This window comes from Podarcis filfolensis (genome assembly GCF_964270895.1).
Source record: "Podarcis filfolensis genome assembly, chromosome: 5".
Lineage (NCBI taxonomy): Eukaryota > Metazoa > Chordata > Lepidosauria > Squamata > Lacertidae > Podarcis > Podarcis filfolensis.
In genome coordinates, this window is record NC_139608.1 from 33,336,807 (window position 1) to 33,355,746 (window position 18,940).

At 41.4% G+C, this 18,940-nt stretch overlaps 1 protein-coding gene across 10 annotated transcripts in view; it reads left to right on the top strand.

The window, feature by feature from the left end:
- PIK3CB (phosphatidylinositol-4,5-bisphosphate 3-kinase catalytic subunit beta) overlaps nt 1–18,940 on the top strand; it is a 103,475-nt gene that overhangs the window by 30,524 nt on the left and 54,011 nt on the right. The window contains exon 1 of one of the 10 annotated variants that reach the window (XM_083613735.1): nt 18,716–18,734. The exons of the other annotated variants lie outside the window; for them this stretch is intronic. The gene's annotated coding sequence lies outside the window, so the exon portion shown is untranslated. Of the gene's footprint in view, nt 1–18,715; nt 18,735–18,940 lie in introns of those variants that run through there. 10 annotated transcript variants of the gene reach the window in all.

Sequence of the window (18,940 nt, forward strand, 5' to 3'; positions counted from 1 at the left end):
ATAGCTGCTTAAGAGTGCAATCCTAGGACTTCCGGGTTGGCGCCATCGCCGAATGGCGGACTCCCTCCGAGCTCCGGAGGGAGCCGGCTCGGCAGGGGCTGGGTTTTACCGCACCGGCGATGCGGGGACCCTTAGAAATCACGGCCACGGGGGCCGTGGACTTGGAGACTCGGCTAGCACCGCTAGCGCCCTCCCGACTCGTGAAGGAGCCTTTTTAAAGGCTACGGATCGGGTGCCGGGGAGAAGCGTGGTGCTTTGAGTCCTCTGCCACCCCTGCCGAGCGAAGCCGCATGCCATCCGGCGGAGAGCGCTGACTTCTTCCATTGAGAATTTGGACTTTTAACAACAACCCGTGAGTAAATTGGAAATCGGGTTTAAAAGAAGAAAAATTTTTTGGATTTGAGACGAGCGGGGGGGGATCTAAAAAGGAAGTCAGTCCCCCTCCCTATTGTAGACATTTTAAAACAAGGATTGGGAAGCCAAGGCCCAAAAAGAACGGTATCTTTGCTAAAATCAAGAATTCCATGATGGGAAAGTACAAGAATTGTGCTGGAGGAAGAATTGAAGGAGAAGGAAAATGCACCCCCCTCCCTGGGAACCGGGGCGATTGAGGAGTGAGCCTGGTGAAAAGAGCCGGTGATTTTGACAGCTGTCAAAGTAGCTGTCAAAGTCGGAATTTTAAAGAGGACTTTATTACAAGGACCTTGCTGGTCAAATTTGTTACAACTTGATATAATTTGTTAAGACTTGAATACAAAATGGCGAAAATACGGAGAACAATCGGATTTTTGGAAACAAAGTTACAACAACCCCCCTAGAGGAGCTTCGGGACATTACAAAGATGGGCGTAAGCCGGGAAAAATACAACACTTCGGAATTTCACAGAACTGGTTATCTCCTGGGAAAGCTGCAAAACTGAAACTGAATCTCGTCTACAGGGTGTTTAGACTAAAAGGAGACAACAGAATACTTTACTGAAGAAGGAAGGGACTGAACGCAAGTTTTTGTTCCTGAATAACAACAACCCATGTAGAGTTACTAAACTTCTGAATAAGAAAGTTTTAGCAGCGGAACAAGAGGAAGCTGGACTATAACCTTGAAAGAACAATGGGGGGAATTTTATAATTTGACATTTTTAAAGATTTAGGAATTAATTTTTAAAAAGTAATCCTAAAAATGGGAAATAATTCTGCAAGGAGTTGGGGGAAAAATGGGATTGATGGACTTAAGACTTCCAGGCTGGAAACATAGATTGGAGGATAAGGGAAATTAAACCGGGGAAGGGGAGGGAGAATTAGAATCCAAAGGCTTGCAACTATTTTCTGAATTGGTTTTCTTTTTTCTAATATATTTCTTATTTTTTTTATACTTTTATTCTGTGTGCTTTTACTTTAATGGGAAAAAAGGGGGACATTGTGGAAAGAAAAGGGGGCGGGCTATGGGGAGAGATCTTTTGCTTTTTTTTATCAAGGGTGTTGCATAAGGTTTGTATAAATTTAAATTTGAACAATGGGGTATATAAATTGTGCTTTAAATCAGAAACAGAACTTGTGGAAACAACAATATGAAAGGGGAATACGATAGGGGTGGGGGAAGGGGGGAGTCCCAGAAAGTGGATGTTTGAAAATAAGGTTCTGAATGTATCTTCATAATTTCTTTTCTTCTCTTTCTGTATTTTGGAAACTTCAATAAATATTATTTAAAAAAAAAAAAAAAAAAAAATAAGAGTGCAATCCTAACTCACGCCCCTTGTGGGAGGGGCTACATGGAGAGGCGGAGCCACAGCCCTGATGCTCATGGTGGTGCCAGCAGGAGGTGTGGGCTGTACTGGCGGAGAAAGAGGAGTGCGGGGGGAGCGCACCACCCCCAGCAGTGCGATCCCCAGGGTGCCATCGCGACTGCCCCCCCCCGTTCTGGGTGCCATACCCCCGCAGGTGGCATGCCCCGCCCCCAGAACGCATGCCAGCCCCGCCCCCACCTGCTCTCCACCCCCGGTGCCGGACCATGAAGCTTTGCCACTGGTGGGATGGCAGAATAATTGGGCCTGATCTGTAGCCAATGTTGTTGCATGATGACTGGGAGACCAGCTTGGGATCCAGCACAGACTGACTTGGGCCTCCCCTCTCCCTGAACACTCTATGTTGAGGATTTCTGCTGGTGGGGAACTGGCCATTGTGCCTTCTGTCTTTCTAGTGGGCATAAAGGGGAGGTTGGTGCTGACGTTTGTGTCACTCTGTTGGGAGACTGGCTGAGCCCGGGGGGGGGGGGATACACTTCTGCCTGCTGTCAAGAAGGGGTGTGTCAGTACAGTGGTACCTTGGTTCTCAAACTTAATCTATTCCGAAAGTCCATTACAAAACCAAAGCGTTCCAAAACCAAGGCGTGCTTTCCTATAGAAAGTAATGCAAAATGGATTAATCCATTCCAGACTTTTAAAAACAACCACTAAAACAGCCATTTAACATGAATTTTCCTATCTAACGAGACCATTGATCCATAAAATGAAAGCAATAAACAATGTACTGCAGTCACACAATCAATCAATCAGTAGCTGAATTGGGTTCCACACAGTCACAAAAACAAAGCAAAAAGAGCTGCAAAAACATAAAATAAATAGCAAAAACAGACCTCAGTGTAACACTCAGAACAGAACACTCAAAACGGAACACGTCCAGCTTCCAAAAAAAGTTTGTAAACTGGAACCCTGGGTTTGCAGTGTTTGGGTTCCAAGTTGTTTGAGTACCAAGGCATTTGAGAACCAAGGTACGACTGTATTCTGAAATGTTGGCCTGAAAGACAAAGCATTAACCAAGATAAATAAATAATCATAATAACTTATTTCTAAACCATTTCGTTTTTGAAATGTCTAAGTGGTGCACAAATCAACATAAAAACACAAAAGCATTACAGTAAAAGTTGAGGTTAAAATACCACACAGAAATCCAGTGGTGGTGGTGGGAAATCCAGTGATTTGGGGAAGCCTGCAGAAAAGATGTTTGCAATACATCTGAAGCAAATAGTGGATGTGATGCTTCATCTTTAACAGAGGGGGAGGGCATTTGAAAGTTGGAGTCAATAGCAGAAAATGCTGGTTTCCTGGTCATATTCTGTAGCATGATGCCACAAGAAATTGTATCAGCTGCTAGTCTTACAGGGACAGATAACCTGCTTCTGAGCTATTCAGAGCTTTTTATATGTTAATAATCTGCTACCTTGAACATGGCCTGTTAACTAATCTACAGTCAGTGTGTTTCTCTCAGTGCAGTATAATACATGCATGTCCACCACTCAAATCCAGTCTGATGGGAAGCCTGTGTAGAGCACTTTCTGTAGTTTAAGCATGAGGTTGCCAACTTTGTTTTCTTTTTATAATATACTTCTGTGTGATGTGTGGTTGAATGTACACATTGTAGCTCACTGCCTGTAATTCAGTAAGGAATACTAATTTTCCAGGGCAACGGCTGGAAGTAATAGGTTGTTTTGGGGGAGGGGGTACTGCTCATGTTTCAGTTGATGGAGAAACACTTCCTATGAACTGATTAGGAGAAAAGAGTTTTCATTTCAGGGGTTAATGGAGACTAACTGGTATAAATTGTAGCAGCAAATGCCAAATGTAGTGGACGGCTTCTGACCTGTGGTTTGGATGATCAGTTACCTGATTGCATAAACTGATCTTGGACTGCTCTGGGAGGAAGGTCAAACTACAAATTTAATAAATACATAAATAAATAAATCATAAAGAATAATCACAGTCCTATCGAGCTTTAGACCTGCACAGTCTCTCTCTGCACATGTGGCAGCATTTGACAGCTATTACTTCCAATTTCTATTAAACTTGACATGTTCTTCAGTCAGCTAAACATGATCATGGAATATCACTATTTGTTGTCACTTTCAAAACAAATCCGCTTCAAACCATGATTTCTGATGCTGGCTTGTTTAAACCAGCTGTAGTTAGTGGCCATGTTCGCACAATCAAATTGAGACTTAATAAGCTGAGGTCCAGATGAGCTTAATGTACCTGTGCATGGCTTCATGTATTGTCTGATTGGTGAAACCATGGTTAATGGCTTCCAGATGAGTCAGGATCTGGAAGCCAACTTTAAACCTTGGCATTCGTTATATTCTGGCAGCTCAGAAAAAATAGGAAGCAATGGCTAGTTGTGGGTTTTGGAAATCTTTTGTGACGTACATGTGGTGAAAAAGCAGGAGCAAAAAGGCTGTATGTAGGTGCGCAAAGCATATGCATGGTTGTTTGATGCAAATGTGAACAATGATCAACAGTTTGACTGAAACAACAAGCTGATTTTAAAGGAAACTGAAATTAAATGTGGAAGTGCTCCTTGATGCATGGGAAGGGAAACAGGGAGCATGTAAGGCCAAGGGCTTGGTGCAGCTCATTCATGTAGCAGTAAGCCAGGGGTGAGGAAATGCTTTCACCCAGCTGGCCAGATATATATCTCTCCTGCCCTCGCAAGCCAGCTTTGGCAGGTGGGTGTGGTCACCCACCAGTCAATCATCTGACATCATACCTCTAAAAGTGATACCTCTCAAAGCACAGCGCTTCCTAAACACTTGACATCCAGCTGTGTAAGGGGCTCTTCAAGCACTGTGTGTAGTGCTTGGAAAGCAATGAGCACAGGAATTACAAAGTGCACAGTACTTCCCAGATGTCTGTCAGTCAGCTGCTCATTGGATGCTTGGGAAGCGATATGAAAGGGACTTTGCAGGCATTGTCCCTTTTGGCCAAGCCCCATCTTTACCTGCCCCACATCCAGCATCATATATGATGGCAGGTGTAGGGCAGGTGTGGCTTGGCCAAAATGACCTGGCAGGTCACGTATGGCCTGAGGTTCTCAACCTCTGCACTAAGCCATGGTTTAATGCTTCATCTGAACACAGCGACACAGTTGCTTGGGAATCCCATCTCTCACAGGAGCCAGATCTTTGTAGGATGAAGTCTGGTAGTTGGGAAATTTCATGGCTTGGAAACATCCCATTTGAAGATTCCACAGGGTTAAGTTAGGTTGTTGCAGAAAAACCAACAGAGAGATTTTGAAATGACTTACAAATGGGTTTCCCTGGGCCAGAACTCATTTTCTAAGATGCATGAAGCATAGATTGGTTGAGACAGATACTCTGTTTATGAGTGTCAGCAATAATAAAAGAAGCAGTTTTGGTGTGGGACAGAAACAGGGAGAGAGACAGATTGCTGAAGGCTGGAAGCAACTTCAGGTGCAAGGTTTCTCTCTGGAAATCTGATAAGCACAGACTGAAGAAGGCAGGTGTTATTACAAAGTGATTGGCCCATTAATGCAAGAGGGAGGTGTGTCCTTTTACTATGCAGAAGCAGTTGATTATGAGACACCTCATAGGAACAGATTATTATTACTATTTATTAAATTTGTATGCCGCCCTATACCCGCAGGTCTCAGGGCGGTTACAACATAAGATCAGATAAAAGTTGGCTTTAAGAATTATAGCTAAGCATTAGTTATCACCATTTCTTGATCCTGTTTCTTTAATGGGGGAAGGCTAGAGATATTGATTTGGAACTCATACTTTAAAACCTGACTTTAATCTGTGGCACTGACCTGACAACAATGTGTAGAAGTTTTTGAAAATCTTCTGATGCCTCATATTTGAAAGAATTACATGAACAAAATGAAATGGAGTTTGAATTGGTTACTGGCAGGGGGCGGGGGGTAGGGGCAGCACCCAGTTAACCATGTCCTCTGTTTTATTACCATATTACCAACACATTATAAGATTTCTGCCTGATTATTGTAGGTGGACCATCACTTAAGCATCTTTCATCAGATCCCATACTGTGGTCAGGTTTTGCTTCACAGTCTGGGATCTGACTTGTTTAAAGCATTTTTATCCCACTCTTCAGCCAAAAAAGGTCTCGAAAGTGGCTCACAAATCAAGGAAAGGAAGAAAAAAAACCCCTCCATAGATATATTTATTTACAGAGCAATCTTAACTCCCACTAAAAGCCTGATGGGGTGGGGAGGTTTTGTGATTCCCCTCCTCCCCCCGTGGTAGCTCCATCATCATTGTCATCTGTTTGTTTGTATGCTACTTTCCTACAAAATTGTGCCCAAAGGGGCTCACAACATATCAGCCTGAGATGTCTGAGGATTGACCTCTTGAGGGTTCCATGCCGTTAAAGACCGTATTTCATAATGGCCCAGGATGGCTGGTAGGTTCCCACTTTTTATGTGCTAATCTTCTGAGATTGATGTGGAATGAGAAAATGATCAGAGTTTAGAAAAGGGATGCATGTAATGAAACAAAAAAGTTTTGGTATGACAGGGAAAAACCAAAGTAGAGAGCTGGAAAGTAAGCTGGGGCTTAGACACACTTTTCCGCCTGAGAGAGCCATTGTGAGGTAGGAGATCTGACGCCTTGTGTGTGTGCCATGTGTTTCTGCTTATGTTCTGTTGTATATTTGTAAATACACCAACTTTGCATCACTTGGTTTAAGTCTCCAGTTTCCAAAGGAAAGCAAGCCTTGGTAGCACTGCCTCTAGAATTTCTCAGCTCCTGGAGATGTGTGGAGTCCCATAGCAATATATTAGATAGCAACCTGATAACCTGCTCTCAAAGTTGAAATGCATGTGCATTGATCTCTAGCAAGGTAAAACAATGTAATGATCCAGAAATCCAATATGGACGATTGAAATGATCCTAAGGGAGCAATACTAAGTATGAGAAGTCATAATAAATCATGCCAAATTCAGACTCGGTTCAGGAGCAGGGCTAATGCTGACAGAGCCAGCGTAAGGCTGGCATAGGGAAAACAAACCTTTTAAAAACAGAGTTTGAATTACACCACCCATTTTGCCAGCTTAATTTATGCCGGGTTACAAGGTCACATGGTTTAGGATCCAGCCTAAGTCTCCTTCCTTTCTGTTACACCCCCCTGTCCCCTTTTCAGGGCTTAAACCAGTTTAAGATGTTAATGGAAGGCAATTCTGTTGAAATGAGTTGGACTAACACTTGAGTAAACTTTGTGTTTTATTTGGATCGGTCTATATCCAGAGGTTCCGAGCAAACTAAAATGCATTTGTCAATGCCTAAATTTTACTAGTGTTTCAAAATGCCATGCCTCATCATAATTTCCACCCTTTTTCATTTATTATTGCTCCATCTCGGATAGCTATAGAAGAGCCCCATTCACAAGTGGACCCTTCCACATTCCAGAGCTGGGCTGTAGTTCAGTGGTATAGATGGTCCCTACGTTTCCTAAGTTTAGTTCCTAGCATCTCTAGGGCGGGTTGGGAAAGACTTTGTTCTTGGAGAGACAATTCTTCAGGTAGGCCTAGGAGAGATACTCCTGCCCAAAGCCCTGGAAAATCACTGCCACTCTGTGTGGATGATGCTGAGCTTCATGGACCAGTGTTCTAATTTGGTATAAGGCAGCTTCCTATGTTCCTGATGTCATTTAAATTTGGGGTGTTGGTTAACCCTGTCTTCTGTGTTGATTGAGTCTGTGCATATCCCTGTAGTAATGGAAGCAGGTCTGAAGAAGCTGGTTGAATGGTTCCTTGTACTACCTGCTTTCCATATATTAGGCCAGTAACTCAAAAAAGAGGGAATCATTACCACTGGGACAATGGACTTATATTTCCTTGGGTATGTGACTGTTCTTAATATTTCAATGAGATTTCTATTGTTTTTTTCATCTGCAATCAAGGTAGACAGTCCCTTCACATGTTGTGGACTACAGTTTACATCAGCCCTAGCTTGCAGCATGAATGGTTGGGAATGATGGGAATTGTAGCCTGCAATGTCTGGATGGCACCAAGTTGGCTACCTCTGCCTTATATGACACAAACTACCTGCTAAACATGTGGTGCGTTATGAGAGTGGGAAATGGAAGAACTACTTCTCTATTATAGAGACAGAGAGAGAGGTTGCTTGGGTGGGCTGCTGTTTTCAGCTTTTGCAATTTGTAAAATTTAAAATTCATGCTCTGATTAAACTTCCATGAATTGCTTTATAATAATAATCCAACTGCACCTTTCTCAGAGCTTGTCTCATTCGGAGCAAAGTATAGAATCATGGACTGCATGAAAGATGTAGCTTATTTTTCAAAACAATCCTTAGAAGGTCAAGGTTGCCCTCTGGGAAGGAACAGTCTCGTTTCTCTGCTCTCAACTGCACTGGTGCTAAATTAATGTTTAGCAACAGCAGTAACTTCAGCTAGAGGTGTGATAAAGTATATTGCTTTAAAGCCATTAAATGTGACTTCTAAAAAATTCTTCTGGTAGTGAGCTGTTGGCAGTGGACAAAAGAGTATTGCACAGCTATTAGAGGTTTCATTTGTGTGATCTTTCCCCTGCCTGGGTGAATTTATATTCGTTCAGGTGTGCATATAATGACTTTTGTCTGCAAACTTGCATTGTTCAACAGGATGCATTTGCTCTGGAGTTCCTGGTTCCATTCACCATTGTCACAGAACCTAGCATGGCAAATATAGTTGATGGAAGTGAAGCAAACTGAACTACAGCATATGATCCTAGACAAGTAAGACACCGGTAGCTTCTTTTCTGGAAACTCTAATTTGGACAGGTTCTTAGTGGCATTGGGCAGGTTCTTAGAAAGCAGTATTAATCTGGCTTTCTTATAAGTTTTAGTCCAACTATGAAAAAAAGAAGCTATTTCTGTGCTGTCAAAAAGAGAGAGAGAGAGAGAGGTCCTAATCAATCAAAGGAAAATCTACAGCACATGTACAAGATGTTCCACAGCCGAGTTAAATATGAATGCTTGGATTGATTATTTTGTGCACCCTGCTTGCCATAGCTAGTAAATCTGGTCAGAGGGATCTTGACCAAGACCTTTCTTAATGAGCAAAATGTGTGGGTAAGTTCATATAGGGAAAAATCAGAATCTTCTGTTTCAGAAGATTCAGGCCCCAAGCATAATTAAACATGATTAATTAATTAAACATAATTAAACAGGAAAACTTTGAATGGGCCCAGAAACAGCTTGGGAGCCATTGAAATATATGTTGGTGTTAGGTGATCTGACATGTGGGCGCCTGTCAGCAGTGTGGCTCTGTTTTGTACCAGCTGACTTTTTTGGCACATATCAAAGGCAGCCCCGGGCAAAACTGAACTGGATGTCACCAAGGCAGATGCAACAGTGGCAAGATTGGTTTTCTCCAGAAACAGATGCAGACTCAGGTTGTGCAAAAGCACCTTTTGCCTTGGTCATAGCAGCAAACTGGTCTTCCAGAAGCGCTCCCTGTTTTGAAGCAAGTTCCAGTGTATTCAGTATTATGTTTTTGGATACAAGAAGGTACCTCTCCCATTAGGCCTGTGGTAGGATTAGTTCCTTAAGAATTGGTCAAGCTGACAAAAACAACATTGGCTTGTTAGCCATTTACATTGATGCTCTTTATTTGCGAAGTCAAAGCATTACTGGCTTATAGTTTGTGTAACAAAAATATTTACTTTAAAGTTGGTTGTAGCTGGCATTGGCAACTTTGGATACTAAAAAACCCATCGGATTGATAAAGAATGTCATTGCTTATTTTATGTGTGATTATTTCTATGTAAGTGTTGCATTTAGCTCTGCAGCCAGTGAATGCTTGGTACAGATGGATACAGATGAATGCCTGATACAAATTTGCACTGAGAAAGTGTCAATTAAAAATTTCCAGGTCTTTTATGATGCTGCTCACAGACCTTGGACACTAAATTCTATCACCAGTCTCCTTTATTACTTGAGTGCTTAAGCCTAGATCATGCATGCAGTCCATCTGTGATCTGACCATCAGAGCTAACCGATGACAATGAGAGGAGGTTGAGACACCCCTCACATCTGTCCAGCTGTTTTGTGACAAAGTGCAATTTTGAAAATCCATTACCTACAGGACAGACTATTAAAATTGAGTGCTCCTGCCTTGGTGCAATTCACTGAAGCTTTTTCAGAGCCTTGTGATGAGCAATAAGACTTGAAATGAACAGTTTCTGACCTCAGGCAGATAACATTTGCTGTTTGCTTATGCAGGCGACAGCATTTACATAGTCTCTTGCATACTGTACTGCTTGCATTAGTAGTCAGGAAGAGTCTAACATGTATGAAGCTGCAATTGTGAGTGCCTTTGCATTAATTGTTTGAACTGATACATTCTTTATTCTGTTTTCCCCATCTTCTCTATGACTCCTCCGAAAATAAAATCTTATTTATAGCTTGGGTCCTCCCACATAATTACCAACAATATTTTGGATGTTCTGTAGTCACTTCAGTGAAAGTACACTAGCTGTTCAGTGACTCACAATGCCCCTGCTCCCCCAATAATAGTAACAAAAAACAAACAAACATTGGAGCTGTTTTATAGATACTAGTGGTGATGTACAGGGAATTCATTATATTCAGGCTCAAGCTTTGATCCTAAAAAACAAAGAAACCCCAAAAATCCAGTTTGTGCATCTGACTGATACTGGTAGCCTCAGTTCAGGTCCAAGCACCTCTTTTGAATCACATCTATCAAAGCTAATATTTGAAAAATATTAAAATGTGAATGACCTGGGATTCCTGGGCATTTTTAGGTACAGACTCAAGTATGAACTGATTTTGAATCTTTAAGTTTAGATGTCTTTCTTCGTCATATGTGGACCATAGTGATGTAGGGAACTAGATACAATTATTATTAAATGTCAGTTTTTATAAAGATGGGCAGCTTGCATTCCAAACATCATCAAAAAGGGTGCAGAAGTAAGGGTGCAGAGGAGTATGTGCAAATATAGTTGCATATACTCAAGCTTTGTTTCAGTTGGGAGTAAGGACTAGAGGATTTGGCAAAAGATTTCACAAAAGAGGCAGGTAGTTTTGAGGATGGATTTGAAGAGAAGTAGCAAGTTGTCTTTTGGGACGAGGTTCAAGCTATATGAGGTGGGACAGGACATGATGTAGTGTCCATTTAATGGAAAATGTCTGAATGGTTGAGTACATATGGAGGAACAAAGAACCCAGGTTAGGGATAGAATAGTGTTATGAGTTCAGCCATCTTGATTACTGTAAATAAAATACTACAAATAAGGAATTTTAGCCTATTACAAGGTGAACTATATAGCAACATCTGTAGGAGGTGTGAACAGTTGCCAAGATAGACAAGTGAGATGTTTTATCTACAGACATTTGCAAGTGACTACTACTCACTCTAAATTAATGTAACAGGGGAAGGATGTGCTCCATTGTCCTAGAAGTATTGCATTGATGTGCACAATAGAAGAGATGAAAGAGTGCAAGCACAGTGCTTGTTTTGGGTCTGATAAACTCAGTTCATTAACTCATGAATCATACCATCTGAGTTAGGCCAGTATAGGATCTGTGGCAATTAAGAAGCATGTAACCTTGGGATTATTGCCGTATGACGTGGGATTTGTAGAATGTAAGGTATATTTACACTCTGGGAAGTCTGACCTGGAATCCCAAACCCATTGCCCTCCCATTAGCCCCAACAAACAAGATTGGTGCTCAGAAGTGTTGGGAGTTGTAATCTAAAACATCTGGGGGGCACTGAGTTGGGGAAACAAAGTTCTAGGTAGCTGATATCTATATTTTTTGTGAAATTTTCACATCACAATATAGAATGCTTGTTGCTGTAGCATGAAAATACTTGAAGCATCTTGGATGGACATCAAGTTTAAATATTGCAGTTTTCAATAAGTATGCCACAGATGTTGAAGTACTTCACTCATTAGAGATGGACTGAACTTTATTGTTCAAGCAGAATTCTGCTGCTATTAAAACCTTGGTAGCAGCACTCATGTTTATTGAGTTACCATGGGTGACCAGGTGGCAGGACCTTTGAATGCCTCTCCCTTATCAGACAGGTCCAAGGATTGAATATCAGGAGCTCCTTCAGGTCAGTTTCAAGGTCAGTTTCCTTATTTGTATAAATATCTCCTTGTTCCGAATTACTTGTGCAAACAGAGTAGCAAGCTGCTTAATCTTCATGAGTAGCAATTTTTCTTTTTACTTTTCCAGCTCATAAGATGCCAGTTCCCTATTGTGTGCATGGGAGTGTTTGTTTTGATACTTCCGGGCTATCACTGATCATTACATAGCACTGTGGTAAATTTGGCAGAAGCAGTTGTTCTTCTGGGTGGCAGAGGAAGTACTTCTATGGAAGTTAGTCAGGTGTTACTGAATGTCAAATGCAAAGGCTTCACTCAGGTCCACTTCCCAGCCTTAAATTCCAGCCGCCACAGGAGCCAGCACCTTAGTTGGAGCTGGATCCTTAGTCAGGGTTGGGGGGGGGCGTGTGGACAGGATGGAAGCCACTCATTCCACCCTCTCCAGGAAAACAGGATATCCCACTAAAGGGATCCTAGGGAAGGTGCTTTTGTCCAGTGCCCAGAAAGGTAATTAGGGGCATAGCACTCCTCCAATGCTGCAATCCTGAGGGGTTGCATGTATTTGAGGATGTATGTCATAGGGCAATCCTCATCAAGGATTGACCCCTAGCAACAATCAGCCAGCAGTCAGGCTGGGTGATTCTGTATACACCCAATGACTATCCCAAAGCCTTACATCTGTGATCAATAAATTTGTGGCCTGTTTTGATCCATGATCAGTGACCTGTGGTTACTTCTCCTCAGGGTTTTTCCCCCAGCAGGAACTCACTGGAACTCCATTTCAGCACCCCTCAGGTGGGTGCTATTCCTATTATATGAGAACAAGGGAGGGTATCACTGTTGAGTTCTGGCACCTCTTTTTCTAGAAAAATAGCACTGCTTCTACTACCCACACTTAGCTTCTGGGGCAGCAGTCTCATGGTACCTGGGTGTGCAAATAGGTCCTCAGAAGTTAATAATATCCCCACCCCTACAATAAATCTTAGTTGGCTGCCTACCAACCCATATGAGAATTTAAAAAACAGTTGGGGCAGGGGGTTTGTTCATTTGTTTCACTTTGTTTATGTCCCAGAAATGAACAAAAAAAGACAAAAAAGAGAGATTTTCAAGCTATAGGCTTGACAAGAAGATTTTCCTTTATCAAACATGAGGGGTTTGATATGAAACTGAAACTCATGAAAACTTTGCTGAGTGTTACATGTGGTTTCTTTAATGTGGTTTCTTTAAAATGAAGGTTACACAGATAAATGAGGTTTGCTTAGTGCATTTCAAATGCATTCTCTCTACCTGTTTACATTTTAAACTCCACGTGTAGAAACGTGGGTTTAAACAACACAGCTGTTTGGAGGGTTACACAACTGAACAACAAATTTATGAATTCTAGTTTTTAGTTTTTATTTTAATGTAACCACAACCTCCTTTTGGGTAAGGGCTTGTTAGAATGCAGGCCAGACTTGTTTCTACTACTTGGGCTCAGCCCCTAAATACATGATGTAATGTGATTTCTGCACTGATAAATTGCTGTTTCTCGTTGACGAATTGTATCTTATTATCACTGAGGAATGGTAATCTCTTGCAGGCAAGCATTTTGGATGCAACTATTTAGGATGGGCTCTGCCTACTGCTAATTTAAATTATGGTTGTGGATTTTTGAGTTGTGTATAAGCTTGATTTATAACCTGTAAAGGTAAAGGTAAAGGTACCCCTGCCCGTACGGGCCAGTCGTGTCCAACTCTAGGGTTGTGCGCCCATCTCACTTAAGAGGCCGGGGGCCAGCGCTGTCCGGAGACACTTCCGGGTCACGTGGCCAGCGTGACAAAGCTGCATCTGGCGAGCCAGCACAGCACATGGAAACGCCGTTTACCTTCCCGCCAGTAAGTGGTCCCTATTTATCTACTTGCACCCGGGGGTACTTTCGAACTGCTAGATTGGCAGGCGCTGGGACCGAGCAACGGGAGCGCACCCCGCTGCGGGGATTCGAACCGCCGACCTTTCAATCGGCAAGTCCTAGGCGCTGATAACCTGTAGCCAGTTGTAAATGTGTTTCTTTTTCACTGTTGTTTGCTGTCTTCTGTATTTCACTAGAAACATGGCCTATAAATAAATACACAATAAGGTCCTACATAGATCTAAAGGAATCTCTTTCCAAAGGCAGAATTCAAAATTGGATTTCTATTATTCTTTATCACAATTTACTTAAATTATGGAGAAAAGATACAATGGCACAGCTCTTCATTAAACAATGTTAATCAGTCTGGTGCCTTGCAGATGTTTTGGATTACAAGTCACATTAGCCCTAGCCAGGACTTGGTTGGTGGAGGCTGTTGTAAAGCAAAGCAGCAGTTCTGGTACGTGAATACATGCTTAAGGCTGTGGTCCTGTGCATGCTTTTCTGGGAGCAAGTCTTTCCAGGGGGGAAATGGGACTTGCTTCTTAGTTAAATATGCGTAGTCTTGCACTGCAAATTGAGGCTGAACTGAGCATGTTTTTGGCTTTTTTAAAAAAGTGGGTTTAGACTTGCATTGGTGTCAGGGAGTGTGAGACACCACCTGGTCACCTAGGGCAATTTGTAGTTGTCAGTGGCGATGAGGACGTATTACAAGCCTGGCTTTCCAAAGTTCAGATCACTAGTCTCTAAATGTCTTGTTCCTGCTGCAACCAGCAGGGAGAAACAGGAACTTTTAATAAACTTCTTATATCTTGAGAACTGATACAGCATGGAAAGTCCCAGGAAAAACCAGCTTTTAGCCAAAATACAGAGTTATGATACAATTATTTCACAAGTTTTATGAAATACCACTCTGTGTCTGAACGCACAGATGGAATTCCTGTGTTACTGAAGCTAGCTTTAAGAAAACATATCACTCTAGCATTCCTACATATATTTAAATACCAAATTGAATAAAAATGTGGTTTTTTTGTACACTATTTTTGCCCAAGAGCACATTTTTTGCTGTATGCCCTAAAAGCGTGTTCACTGCATTACAAAACAATCCAGTGAGCTGATCTCTGTGCAAAGTTGTGTACTTCTTCTTTTTCTTCTTTAAATAAAGCAAGGTAGAAGAGGGGAACTGCATAGTTGAAAGTGCAGCCACCCTAATCCTAAAGATGTGATGGCAAATGCAGCGAAGGTACAAAAATGTATTCTAACTCATGTTTAAAATATTAAGGAGTTAACATAGAGATAAAAAAGACTTTTAAAATGTTCTTAAAAGAAGGAAGGAACAGTAAGGAATAATGTTCCAAGACAATGTCCTGGGCATGGTAGGAAAGAAGAGAAAAATGGTGGATGTCTGATGGAAAAAGAGATTTTGCACCTAATAAGAAGAAAGGGAATCAGTCAAGTGAGGAGCCCAGTCTTCCAATACAATGGTAAATCAAAGAGGAGCTGTAAGAATAGTTTAAGGTAATGTCAGATTGAAAAATTAGTTTAATCTGAATATAAAAATGAAGTCGTGACACAAGTCAGTCAAAAAGAATAGATTGAAGTAATGTAATAAGAATGAGTCACTAGTCTCTTGTGTGTTACTTTTAAACTCAGAAAAGTGGGAGAAGATGATATTTGGACAACATTTGATATTTGTTCGGTTTAAAGGAATTTATTGGTATCTGGAGCCTCACCCATACCCCTTTACATCGAAGTCCTGCCTATGTTCCACAAAGGTTAAAATCTGAAACAGCTTTCTTAGAAATAAGAGTGAATAAAATCTCTTTCTCAGTTTAATTACTTGCTTTGTGCTCATTATATTTCACAATACTGTTTCAGTACCATGCAAGTGAGTAGAGTAAATTTATTTGACATCTGCTATTCAGCTTTCTGGTAAGTACCTGAGTAAGCACTCTTTATATTCCCTGGTAAGTTCGCTCTGTATGTTCATTTCCTTTCCAAACAAAAGTATAGTAAAGGAGAAAGTTCCAGTTCAGAAGTTGTATGCACTCATTAAACCCATCATGATCCTAACTGGAAACATAAAAGAACATCACAGTGATATGTGTTGCTTGAAGATGAAGAAAAACCACGGTTTGCTTTACTAGGAATGGGATGAGAATTCAGAACAAGGGTGCTTGACATGTGCACATCACTTCTCTAATTGTTCCAAGCTGAATTGGAGGTGGACACTGCCCACCTCAGGTAGATCCTCTGCCCTGATTCTGCTGGCACTCCTCATCCCTTCCAACAGCCCTATGCTGCAAATAGATGGAGATGTCAGTTGATTTGCGTAGTGGGCTACTTTGAAAGGCAGCTTGTGGCAGAACTGTTCCTGAGGGAGACAGCTTACCCCACAAGTGGAGACTTTAGGTGCATGAGGGTCCCACATGGGGTATTAGGAGAAGATAGCTATCACAGGGATAGGCTCCCTCTTCCATTGCTGGGATTTTTATTTTCCTAATGATGGAAGAAGAGGAATTTTAATCTTTTCACCTACAGCTTAATTTGTCCCTGTTAGTTTTTACCCACAATAGCTTATTGTGGGTAAAAAAATACAAAAATGTTTGTATTTTTGACTGTGAGGCTTCAACTGAGCTTCCTCGCCTTTTTGTGTACATTGTGAGTGGATTCAGAAGATTACTTAATGAGATGTACATATGACCTCATGGTAAATTGGTTATATTTATCATCCTTTGAAGGAATAGGTAGAATTCGCCATGTATCAGGTACAGATGCATGGTAAGCCACTTAGATCTTGCTACGGAAATTCTTGCCTTTAACAACCCACATTGCATTTCAGGTGCAGGTTACAATACTGATTTAAATGTGGTGTTTGCTTCTCAGTAGACTGCTTTGGGCTTCTACTTCTCTTTTACTTCTGTATCCTATCACCGGTTATACTCATAATATAAGCACAACAGTCTCCCTCCTCACATCTGCTTGGGAGGCAGAACTTGTTCTATATCTGCTGAAAGGAATGAAGGTGCTATTGTGGCTGTTGCTCTCCTGCACTGGTGCACAAGCCTTTAAGTGAATTCAACTTAAGGCCACACCCGCACCATACATTTAAAGCACTATTGCTGTATACCAGGGGTGGCCAACTCCCAAGAGACTGTGATCTACTCACAGAATTAAAAACTGGCAGTAATCTACCCCGTTTTGGGGGGTTCAGGTCAAAGTTGAGCTTTTTTTAGGCAGGAGGAAAGCCCTGATTTTGAGGATTCAAGCCTAAGCTCAAGGGGAACAGCCATTCACCAACAGATCGCTGGCAAAACAAACATCCTCTCTGAGTAAACTCCGTCTTAAGTTCTGCAGGTCGTGCAACAATGGAGGGCAGGGTGAGGGGGCGGGACTGGATTCTCTTTTACCAACGCTAAGAAAAGGGACCCAGTGATTGACCGCAATCCACCAAAACCTCCCAGGGATCTACCAGTAGATCGTGATCGACCTGTTGGACATCCCTGCTGTATACTGTATCTCTTTAACAGCCATGGCTTCTCCCACAAGAATCCTGGCAACTCTAGCTTGTTAAGGCTACTTACCGAAAGTTGTTATGAGACCTCTGTTGCTCTTGCAGAGCTCTAATTCCCAGGGTCCTGGGAAGAGGGATTGCTTGCTAAACCACTCTGGGAATTGTAGCTTTGTGAGGGGAACAAGGGACTCCTATCAACTCTCAGTAACCTTAACAAACTACAGTTCCCAGGGTTCTTTGGGAGAAAGCCATGAATGTTAACATGGTATAATAATGCTTTAAATATATGGTGTGGATGTGGCCTTAACTGATCAGCAATTTGAGGAAATAAAAGATTGATAGCAAGATTGATAGGGCAATATTTGTGACTCTCCAAGTCTGTCTGTCACTTATTTAAATGCAAACTAAAATAGTGCAGGAAATAAATAGGGAACTAGGGAAAACTGTTGCCCACAAACGATTTCAAAATGTTAACAGAAATGTAGCAGTGAATTAAGGCTGTCTGAAAGATCTTGCAGAGAACAGAAAATAGAAGTTTCATTAGAATTTGTAATTTTTGCAAAACTGCAGGTGAAGACAGTAAATTGATTCTGGTTATGGGGGGTGGGGGTAGTTTTGGATTATTTCTGGATAAAGTGTAGAGTTCTTTTTAGCTGTAGTGATGCATGTTTGTATCTCTCTCTGTGTGTGTGTGTGTGCGCGCGCGTGTGTGTTGCATATACAGTAATCAGTAAAGAAATGCTAAAGGTGGTTAAAACAAAACCAGTGATGTGTCTTGACTATATAATGTAGTAAAATATCTTATCCGTTGATTAATGCAAGTCTTTCCACTGTACAGTTGGTATGTGTATTGTAGCCAGAAAGCTAGGTATTCCTTTCTTTTTTTGAATGTAAAATAATTACTCATACGTTGACGAAAACATTTTTGGCATATGTGAAATAGTTGTGTCTGAGTGCCCCCATTTTAAATGGTATTTCATATTCCCTACTCTTGTGAAATGTTTATTGTTGTTTACAGAAATAATCCCTTCATATTCTAATTATATGATCTCATTGGCTGGTAAGGAAATACATTTCCTGGAACACGGAAAAAGAAACTGTTGCAGCTAAAAAGCTTGAGTTTCAGACCCTTATCTTTCCTAGAATTCTTTTTTTTTTTTTTTTAGTTGTTATGTAAGCCTCATGGAAATTGGTGGAGTTTGTGCTGAGAGCTAGAATTTCAGCCCTTAATGCTTAGTCCCTCATCTCCTGCTGGCTCTTTCAGATTTATTTTCAGTTTAACTTCCAGGATGGTTTTGTAAGGTAGAGAAGAGACTGCAGTGCTTTCTTCTTTGGCAAGAAGCTAACTGTGAATTCATCCGCTGTGTTGGATTGCAGCAGAACCTATTTGTGAAAGCTTTGCTGCACTAGTCTAAAAGGGTTTTTATGGACTGGAAGCTTTTTATCCCTGTGAAAGGTAATGCAAAATAATACCAGTTCTTGCTAGATTTCAGCAATGTTTACATTTTACCCTGTAATACAAGTGTAATATTAATAGCATGCTACTGTGTTCCATGATATGATGTGTTTACTTATATAGGGTTTTCTCTCTCTTTTTCTTTTGGGAAAGAATGTAGGAAATTGACAGCTGATTTTACTATAGGTGTGTGTACTCTTTTGTAC